The sequence below is a fragment of the Papio anubis genome, chromosome 2 (assembly GCF_008728515.1).
Source record: "Papio anubis isolate 15944 chromosome 2, Panubis1.0, whole genome shotgun sequence".
In the NCBI taxonomy this organism is placed as follows: domain Eukaryota; kingdom Metazoa; phylum Chordata; class Mammalia; order Primates; family Cercopithecidae; genus Papio; species Papio anubis.
This window is the reverse complement of record NC_044977.1, coordinates 140,404,522-140,420,289: the sequence shown is the minus strand read 5'-3', so window position 1 is coordinate 140,420,289 and position 15,768 is coordinate 140,404,522. Positions and strand designations below refer to the sequence as shown.

The window sequence follows — 15,768 nt, the reverse complement described above, 5'->3', positions numbered from 1 at the left end:
AGTCTCACCAAATTTCAGAAAGTTGAAATAATATCTAATATTGTTTCAGATCACAACGGTATGAAATCAGAAATCAATAACAAGAAGAATCTTGGAAAATTCACAAATATGGGAAATTAAACAACGTGCTCCTGAATAAGTCAATAAATAAATCAAAAGGGAAAATTATAAACATCTTGAGGCAAATGGCAATGCAAACACAACATATCAAAACTTATGAATGCAGTAGGAGCAGTTTTCAGGGGAAGTTTATAGTATTAAATACCTACATTTAAAACTTCTAAATAAATAGCAAAAGATTATGCCTCAAGGAACTATGTAAAAGAACGAATAGGCCAGGCACGGTGGCTCACGCCTGTAATCCCAGCACTTTGAGAGGCTGAGGCGGGCGGATCATGAGGTCAGGAGATCGAGACCATCCTGGCTAACACGATGAAATCCCGTCTCTACTAAAAATACAATAAAATGAGCTGGGCATGGTGGCGGGCACCTGTAGTCCCAGCTACTCAGGAGGCTGAGGCAGGAGAATGGTGTGAATCCAGGAGGTGGAGCTTGCAGTGAGCCCAGATGGCACCACTGCTCTCCAGCCTGGGTGACAGAGCAAGGCTCTGTCTCAAAAAAAAAAAAAAAAAAAAAAATAAACCCCCAAATTAGCAGATGGAAGGAAATAATAAAGATTAGAACAGGGGGTACAAGCAAGATAGCCAAATAGGAACAGCTCCAGCCTCCAGCTCCCAGCGCGAGTGACATAGAAGATGGATGATTTCTGCATTTTCAACTGAGGTGCAGACTGACACCTCCCACCTCACACGGTGCGATACACCCCTGAGACGAAGCTTCCAGAGCAAGAATCAGACAGCAGCACTTGCTGTTCAGCAATATTCTATCTTCTGCAGACTCTGCTGCTGATACCCAGGCAAACAGGGTCTGCAGTGGACCTCAAGCAATCTCCAACAGACCTACAGCTGAGGGTCCTGACTGTTAGAAGGAAAACTAACAAACAGAAAGGACACCCACACCAAAACCCCATCAGTACATCACCATCATCAAAGACCAAAGGCAGATAAAACCACAAAGATGGGGAAAAAGCAGGGCAGAAAAGCTGGAAATACAAAAAATCAGAGCGCATCTCCCCCTCCAAAGGAACGCAGCTCATCGCCAGCAATGAATCAAAGCTGGATGGAGAATGACTTTGATGAGTTGAGAGGAGAAGGCTTCAGTCAATAAAATTTATCAGAGCTAAAGGAGGAACTACGTACCCAGCGCAAAGAAACTAGAAATCTTGAAAAAAAAAAAAAGGAAGAATGGATAACTAGAATAATCAATACAGAGAACACCATAAATGAACTGACAGAAATAAACACCATGACAAAAGAGATACATGACAAATGCACAAGCCTCAGTAACCGACTCAATCAACTGGAAGAAAGAGTATCAATGATGGAAGATCAAAAGAATGAAATGAAGTGAGAAGTCTAGAGAAAAAAAAGGAAAAAGAAATGAACAAAGTCTCCAAGAAATATGGGATTATGTGAAAAGAACAAATCTATGTCTGATTGGTGTGCCTGAAAGTGAGGGGGAAAATGGAACCAAGTTGGAAAACACTCTGCAGCATATCATCCAGGAGAACTTCCCCAACCTACTAAGGCAGGCCAACATTCAAATTCAGGAAATACAAAGAATGCCACAAAGATACTCCTTGAGAAGAGCAACTCCAAGACACATAATTGTCAGATTCACCAAAGTGGAAATGAAGGAAAAAATGTTAAGGGCAGCCAGAGAGAGAGCTTGGGTTACCCAAAAAGGGAAGCCCGTCAGACTAACAGCAGATCTCTCGGCAGAAACTCTACAAGCCAGAAGAGAGTTGGGGCCAATATTCAACATTCTTAAAGAAAAGAATTTTCAACCCAGAATTTCATATCCAGCCAAACTAAGTTTCATCAGTGAAGTAGAAATAAAATCCTTTACAGACAAGCAAATGCTTAGAGACTTGTCACCACCAGGCCTGCCCTACAGAAGATCCTGAAGGAAGCATTAACATGGAAAGGAACAACCGGTACCAGCCATTGCAAAAACAGGCCAAAATGTAAAGACCATCGAGGCTAGGAAGAACCTGTATCAACTAACAAGCAAAATAACCAGCTAATATCACAATGAGAGGATCAAGTTCACAGATAACAATATTAACCTTAAATGTAAATGGACTAAATGCTCCAATTAAAAGACACAAACTGGCAAATGGATAAAGAGTCAAGATCCATCAGTCTGCTGTATTCAGGAGACCCATCTCACATGCAGAGACATACATAGGCTCAAAATAAAGGGATGGAGGAAGATCTACCAAGCAAATGGAGAACACAAAAAAGCAGGGGTTGCAATCCTAGTCTCTGATAAAACAGACTTTAAACCATCAAAGATCAAAAGAGACAAAGAAGGCCATTACATAATGGTAAAGGGATCAATTCAACAGGAAGAGCTAACTATCCTAAATATATATGCACCCAACACAGGAGTACCCAGATTCATAAAGCAAGTCCTTAGAGACTTACCAAGAGACTTAGACTCCCATACAATAATAATGGGAGACTTCAACACCCCACTGTCAACATTAGACAGATCAACGAGAAAGAAAGTTAACAAGGATATCCAGAAATTGAACTCAACTCTGCACCAAACGGACCTAAGAGACATCTACAGAACTCTCCACCCCAAATCAACAGAATATACATTCTTCTCTGCACCACATCGCACTTATTCCAAAATTGACCACATAGTTGGAACTAAGGCACTTCTCAGCAAATGTAAAAGAACAGAAATTATAACAAACTGTCTCTCAGACCACAGTGCAATCAAACTAGAACTCAGGACTAAGAAAATCAATCAAAACTGCTCAACTACATGGAAACTGAACAACGTGCTCCTGAATGACTACTGGGTACATAACGAAATGAAGGCAGAAATAAAGATGTTCTTTGCCAATGAGAACAAAGATACAACATACCAGAATCTCTGGGACACATTTAAAGCAGTGTGTAGAGGGAAATTTATAGCACTAAATGCCCACAAGGGAAAGCAGGAAAGATCTAAAATTGACACCCTAACATCACAATTACAAGAACTAGAGAAGCAAGGGCAAACACATTCAAAAGCTAGCAGAAGGCAAGAAATAACTAAGATCAGAGCAGAACTGATGGAGATAGAGACACAAAAAACCCTCCAAAAAAATCAATGAATCCAGGAGCTGGTTTTTTGAAGATATCAACAAAATTGATAGACTGCTAGCCAAACAAATAAAGAAGAAAAGAGAGAAGAATTAAATAGATGCAATAAAAAATGATAAAGGGGATATCACCACCGACCCCACAAAAATACAAACTACCATCAGAGAATATTATAAACACCTCTACGTAAATAAACTAGAAAACCTAGAAGAAATGGATAATTTCCTGAACACTTATACTCTCCCAAGACTAAACCAGGAAGAAGTTGAATCCCTGAATAGACCAATAGCAGGCTCTGAAATTGAGGCAATAATTAATAGCCTACCAACCAAAAAATGTCCAGGACCAGACAGATTCACAGCCGAATTCTACCAGAGGTACAAGGAGGAGCTGGTACCATTCCTTCTGAAACTATTCCAATCAACAGAAAATGAGGGAATCTTCCCTAACTCATTTTATGAGGCCAACATTATCCTGATACCAAAGCCTGACAGAGACACAACAAAAAAAGAGAATTTTAGACCAATATCCCTGATGAACATCGATGCAAAAATCCTCAGTAAAAAACTGGCAAAACGAATCCAGCAGCACATCAAAAATCTTATCCATCACAATCAAGTGGGCTTCATCCCTGGGATGCAAGGCTAGTTCAACATATGCAAATCAATAAACGTAATCCAGCATATAAACAGAACCAAAGACAAAAACCACATGATTATCTCAATAGATGCAGAAAAGGCCTTTGACAAAATTCAATAGCCCTTCATGCTAAAAACGCTCAATAAATTCAGTATTGATGGAACATATCTCAAAATAACAAGAGCTATTTATGACAAACCCACAGCCAATATCATACTGAATGGGCAAAAACTGGAAGCATTCCCTTTGAAAACTGGCACAAGTCAGGGATGTCCTCTCTCAGCACTCCTATTCAACATAGTGTTGGAAGTTCTGGCTAGGGTAATCAGGCAAGAGAAAGAAATAAAGTGTATTCACTTAGGAAAAGAAGAAGTCAAATTGTCCCTGTTTGCAGATGACATGATTGTATATTTAGAAAACCACATCGTCTCAGCCCAAAATCTCCTTAAGCTGACAAGAAACTTCAGCAAAGTCTCAGGATACAAAATTAATGTGCCAAAATCACAAGCATTCTTATACACCAGTAACAGAGAGCCAAATCATGAGTGAACTTCCATTCACAATTGCTTCAAAGAGAATAAAATACCTAGGAATCCAACTTACAAGGGATGTAAAGGACCTCTTCAAGGAGAACTACAAACCACTGCTCAGTGAAATAAAAGAGGACACAAACAAATGGAAGAACATTCCATGCTCATGGATAGGAAGAATCAATATTGTGAAAATGGCCATACTGCCCAAGGTAATCTATAGATTCAATGCCATCCCCATCAAGCTACCAATGACTTTCATCACAGAATTGGAAAAAACTGCTTTAAAGTTCATATGGAACCCAAAAAGACTCCGCATTGCCAAGACAATCCTAAGTCAAAAGAACAAAGCTGGAGGCATCACGCTACCTGACTTCAAACTATACTACAAGGCTACAGTAACCAAAATAGCATGGTACTGGTACCAAAACAGAGATATAGCCAATGGAACAGAACAGAGCCTTCAGAAATAATACCACACATCTACAGTCATCTGATCTTTGACCAAATCTGAGAAAAACAAGAAATGGGGAAAGGATTCCCTATTTAATAAATGGTGCTGGGAAAATTGGCTAGCCATAAGTAGAAAACTGACACTGGATCCTTTCCTTACTCCTTATATGAAAATTAATTCAGGATGGATTAGAGACTTAAATGTTAGCCCTAATACCATAAAAACCCTAGAAGAAAACCTAGGTAATACCATTCAGGACATAGGCATGGGTGAGGACTTCATGTCTAAAACACCAAAAGCAATGGCAACAAAAACCATAATTGACAAATGGGATCTAATTAAACTAAAGAGCTTCTGCAAAGCAAAAGAAACTACCATCAGAGTGAACAGGCAACCTACAGAATGGGAGAAAATTTTTGCAATCTACTCATCTGACAAAGGGCTAATATCCAGAACCTACAAAGAACTCAAACAAATTTACAAGAAAAAAACAAACAACCCTATCAAAAAGTGGGCAAAGGATATGAATAGACATTTCTCAAAAGAAGACATGCATACAGCCAACAGACACATGAAAAAATGCTCATCATCACTGGCCATCAGAGAAATGCAAATCAAAACCACAATGAGATACCATCTCACACCAGTTAGAATGGCGATCATTAAAAAATCAGGAAACAACAGGTGCTGGAGAGGATGTGGATAAATAGGAACACTTTTACACTGTTGGTGGGATTGTAAACTGGTTCAACCATTATGGAAAACAGTATGGCGGTTCCTCAAGGATCTAGAACTAGAAATACCATTTGACCCAGCCATCCCCTTACTGGGTATATACCCAAAGGATTATAAATCATGCTGGTATAAAGACACATGCACATGTATGTATATTGCAGCACTATTCACAATAGCAAAGACTTGAAATCAACCCAAATATCCATCAGTGACAGACTGGGTTAAGAAAATGTGGTACATATACACCATGGAATACTATGCAGCCATAAAAAAGGATGAGTTCGTGTCCTTTGTAGGGACATGGATGCAGCTGGAAACCATCATTCTCAGCAAACTATTGGAAGAACAGAAAACCAAACACCGCATGTTCGCGCTCATAGGTGGGAATTGAACAATGAGATCACTTGGACTCTGGAAGGGGAATATCACACACCGGGGCCTATTGTGGGGAGGGGGGATAGGGGAGGGATGGCATTGGGAGTTATACCTGATGTAAATGATGAGTTGATGGGTGCTGATGAGTTGATGGGTACAGCACACCAACATGGCGCAAGTATAAATATGTAACAAACCTGCACGTTGTGCACATGTACCCTGGAACTTAAAGTGTATATGTGTGTGTGTGTGTGTGTGTGTGTGTGTATATATATATATATATATGTAAAAAGATTAGAACAGAAGTAAATCAAATAGAAAACAAAAAGTCATGGAAAGAATCAACAAAATCAAGTTGATTCTTTGGGAAATCAACAAATTTGACAAACCCTTAGCTAGTGTAAGAAAAATAGAAAGAAGACAAAAATAAAACAGAAAATTAAAGTGAGGAAGTTGTAACAGACACTGCAAAAATAAAAGGGATCATAAGGGATTATAATGGACAACTATATACCAACACATTGAACAATGTAGAGCAAATTGATAAACTTCTAGGAAAATAAAACTGCCAAGATTGAGCCAGCCAGATGCGGTGGCTCAAGCTGTAATCCCAGCACTTTGGGAGGCCATGGCCGGTGGATTATTTGAGGTCAAGAGTTCAAGATCAGCCTGGCCAATGTGATGAGACCTGTCTCTACTAAAAATACAAAAAATTAGCCAGGTGTGGTGGTGTGTGCGTGTAATCCCAGGTACCTGGGCAGCTGAGGCAGGAGAATCTCTTGAACCCAGGAGGTGGAGATTGCAGTGAGCCAAGACTGTGCTACTGCACTCCAGCCTGGGTAATGGAGTGAGATACAGTCACAATCAATCAATCAATCAATCAATCAAGTCACCAAAAATACGTAGCAAAAGATTGAATAAGTAATAAAATATCTCCCAGCAAAGAAAAGCCCAGGACCAGATGGCTTCACAGCTGAGTTCTACCAAACATTCAAAGAATATCAATATTTCTTAAACTCTTCCAAATAGAGCCAGAGGGAATACTTACAAACACATGAAGCCAGCATAACCTTAATACATAAGCCATACAAAGACACCACAAGAAAACAAAACTACAAAACTATTTCTGATAAAAATTGGTATAAAAACCTTCAATAAAACATTAGCAAACCAAGTGTAAGAATACATCAAAAAGATTATATATCATGATTATTTATTCTTTTGGATATTGCATCAAAACCTCAGACTACAAAAGTAAAAATAAATACATAGGACCACACCAAACTAAAAAACCTCCTGCACCACAAAGGAAAAAATCAACAAAATGAAAAGGCAACCTACAGACTGGGAAAAAATATTTGCAAATCACATATATGAGAGAGAGTTAATATCCAATATTTATAAAGAACTCTTGTAACTCAATAACAGCAAAATAAATAACCTGATTTTTTAAAAATGGGCAAAATATCTGAGCAGACATTCCTTCAAAGACAACGTATAAATGGCCAACAGGTGTATAAAGAGGTGCTCAACATCACTAATTAGAGAAATGCAAATTAAAATCCTTATGTCATCTCACACCTATTAGGACGACTATCATCAAAAAGGCAAGAAATAACAAATATTGGAGAGGATATGGAGAAAAAGGGAACCCTAGCACACTGTTGATGGGAATGTAGACCAGTATAGCTATTATGGAAAACAGTATGGAGGTTTCTAAAAATATTAACATTGGAACCACAATCCCAGTCCTTTAGGGGGCTGAGGTGGGAGGATCACTTGAGGTCAGGAGTTTGACACCTGACCAATGTGGTGAAACCCCACCTCTACTAAAAATACAAAACTTAGCTGGGTGTGGTGGCACATGCCTATAATCCCAGCTACTTGGGAGGCTGAGGCAGGAGAATCACTTGAACCTGGGAAGTGGAGGTTGCAGTGAGCCAAGATCACACCACTGCACTCCAGCCTGGGTGACAGTACAGGCTTTCAGTGCTTTGAGACTCATTCTAAAAAAAATTAAACAAAACAAACAAACAAAAAAAAACCCATCATATGACACAGCAATCTATCTTTGAATATATACCCAAAGGAGATGAAATCATCACTTCAAAAAGATATTTGTACTCCTATGTTCACTACAGCATTATTTACAATAGCAAAGATTGGAAAGAGTCTGTTGATAAAGGAAATGTGAGATATATATTTTATGTATGCCTATGTATGCTTATATATGCATATGTATATAGTTCATAAAGAATTATTAATCAGCCATATAAAGGAAAATGATCCTGACATTTGCCACAATATGAATGGACCTGGAGGACATTATGCTAAGTAAAATGACCCAGACACAGAAACAAAAATATTGCATGATTTCACTTACATGTAGAATCTTTGGGGGAAAAAAGGTGAAATAGAATGAAATAGTGGTTACTAGTGGTGGGTTACTAGGGGTGAATACAAATAGCAGATGTGTAGAATGAACAAGTGATCTAATGTACAACCTGAGGATTATTGCTAATCAAATTATATTACTGGTTTTTGTTAAATAAGTAGATTTTAACGGCTCTTGTCACCAAAGTAACAATGTGAGTTAATATATTAGCTTGCTTCACTATAGCAACCATTTTACTATCTAGAGTCATGTGTTACATAATAATATTTTGGTCAACGATGGACCCCTATATACACCGGTGGTTCCACAAGATTTTAGTGAAGCAGCCTTGTACAGATGTGCAATTTTAAATTTTTATAACATATTCTTACTGTACTTTTTCTATGTTTAGATATGTTCAGATACACAAGTACAACTGTGGTACAGTTGCCTGCAGTATTCAGTACAATAGCATCCAGTACAGAATGCTAAAATGCTGTAATTCTGTATTCTTTCAAAATGCTGTATTCTTTGTCGCCTATGAGCAATAAAACATTCCACATAGCCTAGGTGAACAGTATGATATACAAGCTATGTTTGTGTAAGTACACCCTATAATGTTCATATAATGAAGAAATTGCCTAACGACACATTTTTTCCATTAAGTGACACATGACTGTATACGTATCCCATAATATGGTGTAAACCTCACATATACAAAATAAAAGGTACCAAATTTTTGTGCTTTTTTTTTTGTTGTTTAAAAAACAAAAAAAATAGATCGCTAGCCCACAGAAACTGAGATGACTAGTATGCATTTGTTGTTCTAAGCCACTAAATTTTAGGGGGTAATTTGTTACACAGCAATAGATGACTAAAACCGTACAACTCAGAGAGCATTATAAAGAAAAAAACAAAAAACAATTTATATTGTAGTTCTGTACTATTACTGATATTTAAAAAATACATTTAGGAAGAGAAAATAAGAAACATTGAGAAATTTCTAATTTAGTAGCTTTAAGATACCACATCTACAACTCAACTTCTCCAAAATACCTTTTAAAACTGTATTTCTTGGAAAGAGACCCAGGATTCCAAATTTTCAAAAGTTTTTTATTGGTTAACATAAATACTCCTTTGACTTTAATTCTAAAATGTTGTATGCTGTGAAATAAAGAAAAACGAAGAAGAAACAATGATTTTTCAACGTCTTCTAAATATAACTAGAATTTTTTTTATTAAGTTAGAAAGAAAGACAGGAGGGGAGGTATGTGCAAAAACCCCAGGAATATCTTGAATGGGAATGGCTTTAAATTATGGTGAAAATGTTAACTGCATTAAAAAATAATCAAAATAATCAAAAAGGCAGCCTTACTAATTCAAGTAACTAAAAACTTGTATTTTTTTCTTCCCCTCTGCATTGTTTAGTGATGACTTTTCAATTGTTCATGGAATATCTGGGCTGATTTTATGAGCAAATAATGTAAATAGGACTTAGGGTTACAATTCTCTTTATTTTAGTTTACAATTTAATAATCAGATCTTGACAGTAACTAGACTTGATTGTACTTACAAGGTAATTATCCCTTCATATTGAAAATACTGAAAAGTTTACCTTTTATTCATAGATTCTGTCAAAAATACGGCTTACTTTTAACTGTAACTCTCTTGTTCCTCGATGGTAATGAATTTCACTATGTCTCTATAAAATTCATGTTACTGGATTTGCTGGCAAAATAAGATAATCAGCAAGGGTGTGTCTAACAATTGTATTTTAAACTAGTGCCATTAAATCACAAACACATTTTAGGATAAAATATTCCAAATGTTTTTCAGAAGCCTTCTGGGAAAGGCTTAGTACTTTATGTAATTCAATATTGGGCTTTTTGAGAAGCATAGAAAGAATAAATTGAGAGCCTAGACAGTATATGCAAGGTAAGGATGAATGTTCCCCTGGTCTGGTTGTACATACTATCATGTGGCGCCAAAACACCAAAGCATATGTTGAAGTTTGATTGGAAAATGGAAATGACATTTATACTTTCCGACACAATTTAATACTTACATAAATGTGATTACTATTTTCTCTTTTAAGCAAAACTTTTTCTCTGGGCATAACTTACTTAATCTACATCATTCCAAAGTTGCAACCTGTGCAATTTAGAAATTATGACTGGAATGGGAAACTTCCTGTGTTCATCAAGGTACCGAATTCTAACTATATACTCATACAACAGAGAAGGTCAGTTGCAAAGTAAAAATAGCACAAATGCAATTATGTGAAAACTAAATGGAGATCTTTGGAACAAAACCTACTATGGCTGTGATTATGATCTACCACGAATGTCAATGAATACTCATGGCTTATTCAATAAAAACATGTCGAGCTTAATGGTAGAATTTGGGCTAAGACACAAATTCTACATTATCCATGACAACATTAAAGTGAAAAAAATTAAGAACGACAAATAACTCATAAATTTAATTTTCACTTTTTTCATCAGACCTTTCATAGAACTCATAACAAGCATCCCAAATGACTAATTTGATATTTACCTTTTTTTATGTCTCCTTTCTACCCATTACTGGAAATACACCCATGGAGTGAAATGGTCAAAAGGAATCTAGCCAGAGGGAAGAAGGAGAACATGAGTCAAAGATTGTGGATTTCTCACAAATTGGATACTAAACCACCAAATAACATAGTTTTCCTGAAACTGGTGAACTATTTAGACACAATCTTATATGTGAGTGTATTCCCATTTCCCAATATGTACATCTGCACCAGGCTGAGTAGGATCAATCATATTTCATTTTCTACTTCTGATATTAAAGTGGGTGTTGAGATTTGGTGGATGTTTACCATATTTGCTTATATCTGTAATGGTACTGGTCAAAGTCAACCTATGATTAAGGTTCAGTCTGATACACATGTTCTATACAGTGCCATTAGAGGAAAAAACTTAGGAAATACTTTGAATATATGGCCCTTCTAGAAGCCACTTTTGTGCCTGAATGGGAGGATACATTCCTTTTTGGCTTGTATGTACGCATGGTTTCAGCAAAGTAGGTATCATCTGAAGCCTACACAGCTTTTGTCAGAAGCTCTGAAGTGGTATTTGTTATACAATGTATAGCAAATGCAGTAATGGGACATGTTAGATAAAGTCATGAAAGTAGACAAATTGAAAATTTACACATCATCATTTTTACTGGGAAATGACTAAAAGCAGATACCATTTCAGATGCTGAATAAGGATGTCATGCCAGTCAATGAGGTAGAACTTTTCACCATAATGGACCTCATTGTTAACAACTTTGCCTTTGTGTATTTTCAGAACATCTACTTAGACTTGAGCACACTGATTATTTCAATTCCATCTACATTTCACCCAATACAGGATAATATTAGTTCAGGAACTGGCTCCTAAAATAGGTATTTTGGCTCATATTGCATTTGTATTTAATAGGATTTTATTTGAAGAGATCTGTAACGCAAATGTTTACTTTTAAAATTCTTAATATGCAAAGGAAGTCATAGGATGCATTTACATTTAAAATAATAGCAAGTGAGTACATTTTACTTTTGTACATGTTTTCCTGCACATCTGCAGATAATTAAACATTTGTTCAAATGAGAGAAAGCATACAATTCCTTTGGCTATGTATTTCATCTGAATTATTAATCTTGTCAAGAGCATTTGGCAACAAAAAACATTATACCCTGAACAATTCCTTTATTTTATTTGACTAAAAAGTCTTGCCAGTGGTTGCAGATCTTTTGTTAAAAGGTAATGCTGACAGGGAATTGAAGGAAAGCATACATTTAGAATACTTACTTTAGTGATGTCAGTTTGGCATTGGCAGGGAACTTTGTACGTTGTTTTCTGCAATGGAAAACACGTGGCATTACACAGTAAATCTTTCCAGGATCTAGGGAACTGATTTTGCTTGCTCCACCCAATTCTCAGTAAATGGCAATTGTGCTCAGAGAGCAGTTTGCTGAGTTTGAGGTCAGGGAATGTGACTTCAGTATCTGTGGCACTCTAAAAACTCTCTGTGAACAAGAGAATTGTGTTCATAATGGATTACTGTATTTTTAATAAATAATTCTTAAGAGCCATAAAGCAGCAGTGTGGCTCCAGGATCTCACCAAAAGATATTCTACTCCTGTCTGTCGCACTCAGGTGATTCAGCTCACACAGTGGTTTCAGGTGCCCCATTTGCTCCAACTCTGTAGCTTCTGATGGGATTAAAATGCACTTTATAATTTGTCTGAGCTCTGAAAACTGAAGAATAAAATATGGGCGCTGCAGGCAAAGAAATGTACATCTAAGGACTTGATGGGTTTGCCTGCTGCCATGTTTCATGTAAGAGCAAATTACAATCAGTGTATAATTTAATGATGTGCAACTTGGTGTTCTTAGATTTTGGTTGAAGTTATACTATTTTGATTTCCATGAAAGAAATTGTAGTGTAAACAAGATGCAAAGAAACTGTAGCATAAACAAAATAGAATTACACTATTGTCATGAGAATAATCATTTAAAAATAGTAGCATGATTATTTAATATCAATGTTGACATTAATTACTAATGAATTTTATTTATCCATTGTAGCCAACTCAACTTCTTAGGAATAGCACCTTGGTAATTCAAATTATTCTACTGGAAAGAAATATGGCTGCGGTCAAATAAAAAATGTAACCTTATTTTCTATTTTAAGCTTTAATTTGCCACCAGTTTCATAAATCCACTAGATTAGCCACCCATTAGGAAAAGAGAATGAATCGTGTGTGTGTGTATGTCCCAAGCACTAAACAATATCTGATACCTGATAGTTATTAATATTTGAGGAACTAACCAGTGTATTTTGCTATTATTTTTTTGAATTCTGAAGAAGGATTTTGAATTCCAAATTTCACATGGGGATATATTAATTTTACTTTGGGGCAGCAAGCCCTTCGCAGAAATAAGCTCAGATACATCTGCTTACTTAATTACTTAAATATATGACTCAATAATAGAATGGGGAATAGTAATGGCCAGACATGGCACATACCAATGTGTTCAGCTTTTTAAATTCATTTTCTTAGACAATTCTCGAAATTTTCACAATATCTACAAGCAGGTATTATCATCCCAATTTACAAATGAAGAACTCAAGCCTCAAAAAAGCAATTAAGTGGCTCCTAAGTTTAGTGGTTACAAAGAAATATTTCTCACTGATATTACTTGTCCATCACATTTGCACGTATGTTCCATGTCATCTTTTCTCTGGTACTCAACCCTAATGAGCAGCCACTTATGGGGTTGTTGTCAAACTCAATGGAATAAGTAAGAGATCATAGCAGATCTTGAGTGACCTCTTACAGGTTCTATTGTCATTTCTGTTCATATATTTCTGGTCACAAATGACATGGCCATGCCTGACTTCCATCGGGTAAAATCTCCCTTCAAGGAAAGGTGCTAGAAGTCACATGATATTATGTATCTATAATGTCAAGGAACCATGGATATATAATCCTCCCATGAAGAGGAACAACTCAAAAAGAATAGATATTTTGAACAAAAATACAATCTACCACAGTGGTAACAAAACCTGCTTGATTACAAACCTGTGTATAATAAAAAAACAAAAAGATCTGTCCAAAAATTCAAGGGCTGCTTACACCATTGGAAATGATCTATAAGGCAGTTTGAGGACTTTTTTTTTCTATTTTTTCTTTTTAGGTTTGCCTCAAGCTTCCCTGTCTTCTGCACTTTTGTTAGGCAGACTAGGATTTGAATTCTAGCCCATTCATTCAAGAGCTAGAACAAGTTATTAGCTTTTACTGTCCTTGTCAAATAGCCTCTCTGAACCTTTTTTATATGTAAAATAGGGATCATCATAACATTTAACTTTCAGGATTAGAAAAAGGATAATATATTGAAAATAATGCACTTAGAATAAAGCTTGGTATGCAGAAGGCATTTAAAAAATGGTACCCGAGATTATTATCATTCAAGGATCTATTCAAGTTAATCATCAGTAAATGGATTCCTTCTAAGTATTAGAGTGTTTCTCAAACTTGAAACCTAAGAATGTCAGGACAGGATATCTGCAGACTCCTTAGTTTGAGAAATGCTGAGTTGACAGTTTGGCCAAAATGTGTTAAATGTTGATACAGAATTTTAGAGATTTTGCACAAACCAACAAACACAAAATGATAGTCAACAAATCTGTTTCAAATGATTAACTGAGTCTTCATAGGAACATTGAGTGTTTACGTAGGTAACCAATATGAAAAGTACAGTTCACAAACATGTTTCCTTGACCTTTTCAGATATTGTTTATACAATATCAACATTGTTTTTGGAAAAATTAGTGAAATAGCTCTTTTGTTCTTGCCAGTAAAGTTACACAATAAATTGATAACAACTCAGTATTTATTTCTCAGCATGTTTCTATTTCTTCTCTAAATCAAGGAGTCTTAGATTGGATGCATCACTTTTTACAGATCTAAAAACTGTTAAGATAGTGGGAAATTACTTAATAGATCTTCCTCCCCACACCCATATATCCAGCCACATGATTAAAATGTATTATTCTTGGCCTTATTTAACTGCTCATATTACACTTATGACTCTCCATAGCCATGTTTCTATGGAACCAAGCGTTCATTAAACTGTTTTTCTTATCTGCAAAGTGTGAAACAACAAGTTTTATCTTTTTTTTATTATGTTAGTAAGAACTGATGATTTGCCAGAAGGTTTTTCATAGTATCAACGACAAATTCAGGAAAAATCTTAACATTTTGTAAGTAAATCCTTTTCACAGTAAAAATCTTAATGTTCTGGAAGTTTAGAGAAAGTCATGGATTCAAGTGTAAGGGAAGATGGGTAAGGAAAAGAGCCTATGGAGTGACGCTTTTATTTCAATCACTCTTGGCCTAGTATTTTGGCATGGTATTTGTGGAATATTAGCTCCACTAAATAACAGATAAACAAAAATTCTCTTCATAGATTTTGCCACAGCTGCTTCCTGTTTTTAACTACGCTTTAGCAAGGAAAAATTCAGAACCTAGGGTACTTACTTTGATCTGTTTTTATGATGGCTCAACCCTCCATTTTAATAGCATTCTAAAATTACTATATATTAAAATTTTTTCTATTATTTTAAAACATTTTGAGACTTGAAATAAGACTTCCAGCTTCCAGTTTTGGCAGGCTTTGTTATTTGGACCAACCTCTTACTAAAAAGAACTAAACAGCTCATGTAAATTATTTTAAAATCTTCCTTAAAATCTATGAAGAGCTAACAATATAGCAAGAAAATACTGAACAAAAACTAGAGTGATAAGAAAACCAGAAAGGTGCTTTCATCTTGAGAGCTTCTGTGGCCTTAGCAAATCTGAACTTCCATTTTGAAAGGCTCTTTAGTGAGAAGGACAGAAATTAA

General features: G+C 36.1%; 1 long non-coding RNA gene across 1 annotated transcript in view; it reads right to left on the bottom strand.

Moving 5' to 3' along the window:
* Positions 1-9,543: 9,543 nt before the first annotated feature.
* LOC103882268 overlaps positions 9,544-15,768 on the bottom strand; it is a 34,963-nt gene continuing 28,738 nt past the window's right edge. Inside the window, exons 2-3 of the long non-coding RNA XR_001899417.3 lie at positions 12,168-12,215; positions 9,544-10,952 (exon numbers count right to left, since the gene is read on the bottom strand). This is a non-coding gene — a long non-coding RNA (uncharacterized LOC103882268). The remainder of the gene's footprint in view (positions 10,953-12,167; positions 12,216-15,768) is intronic.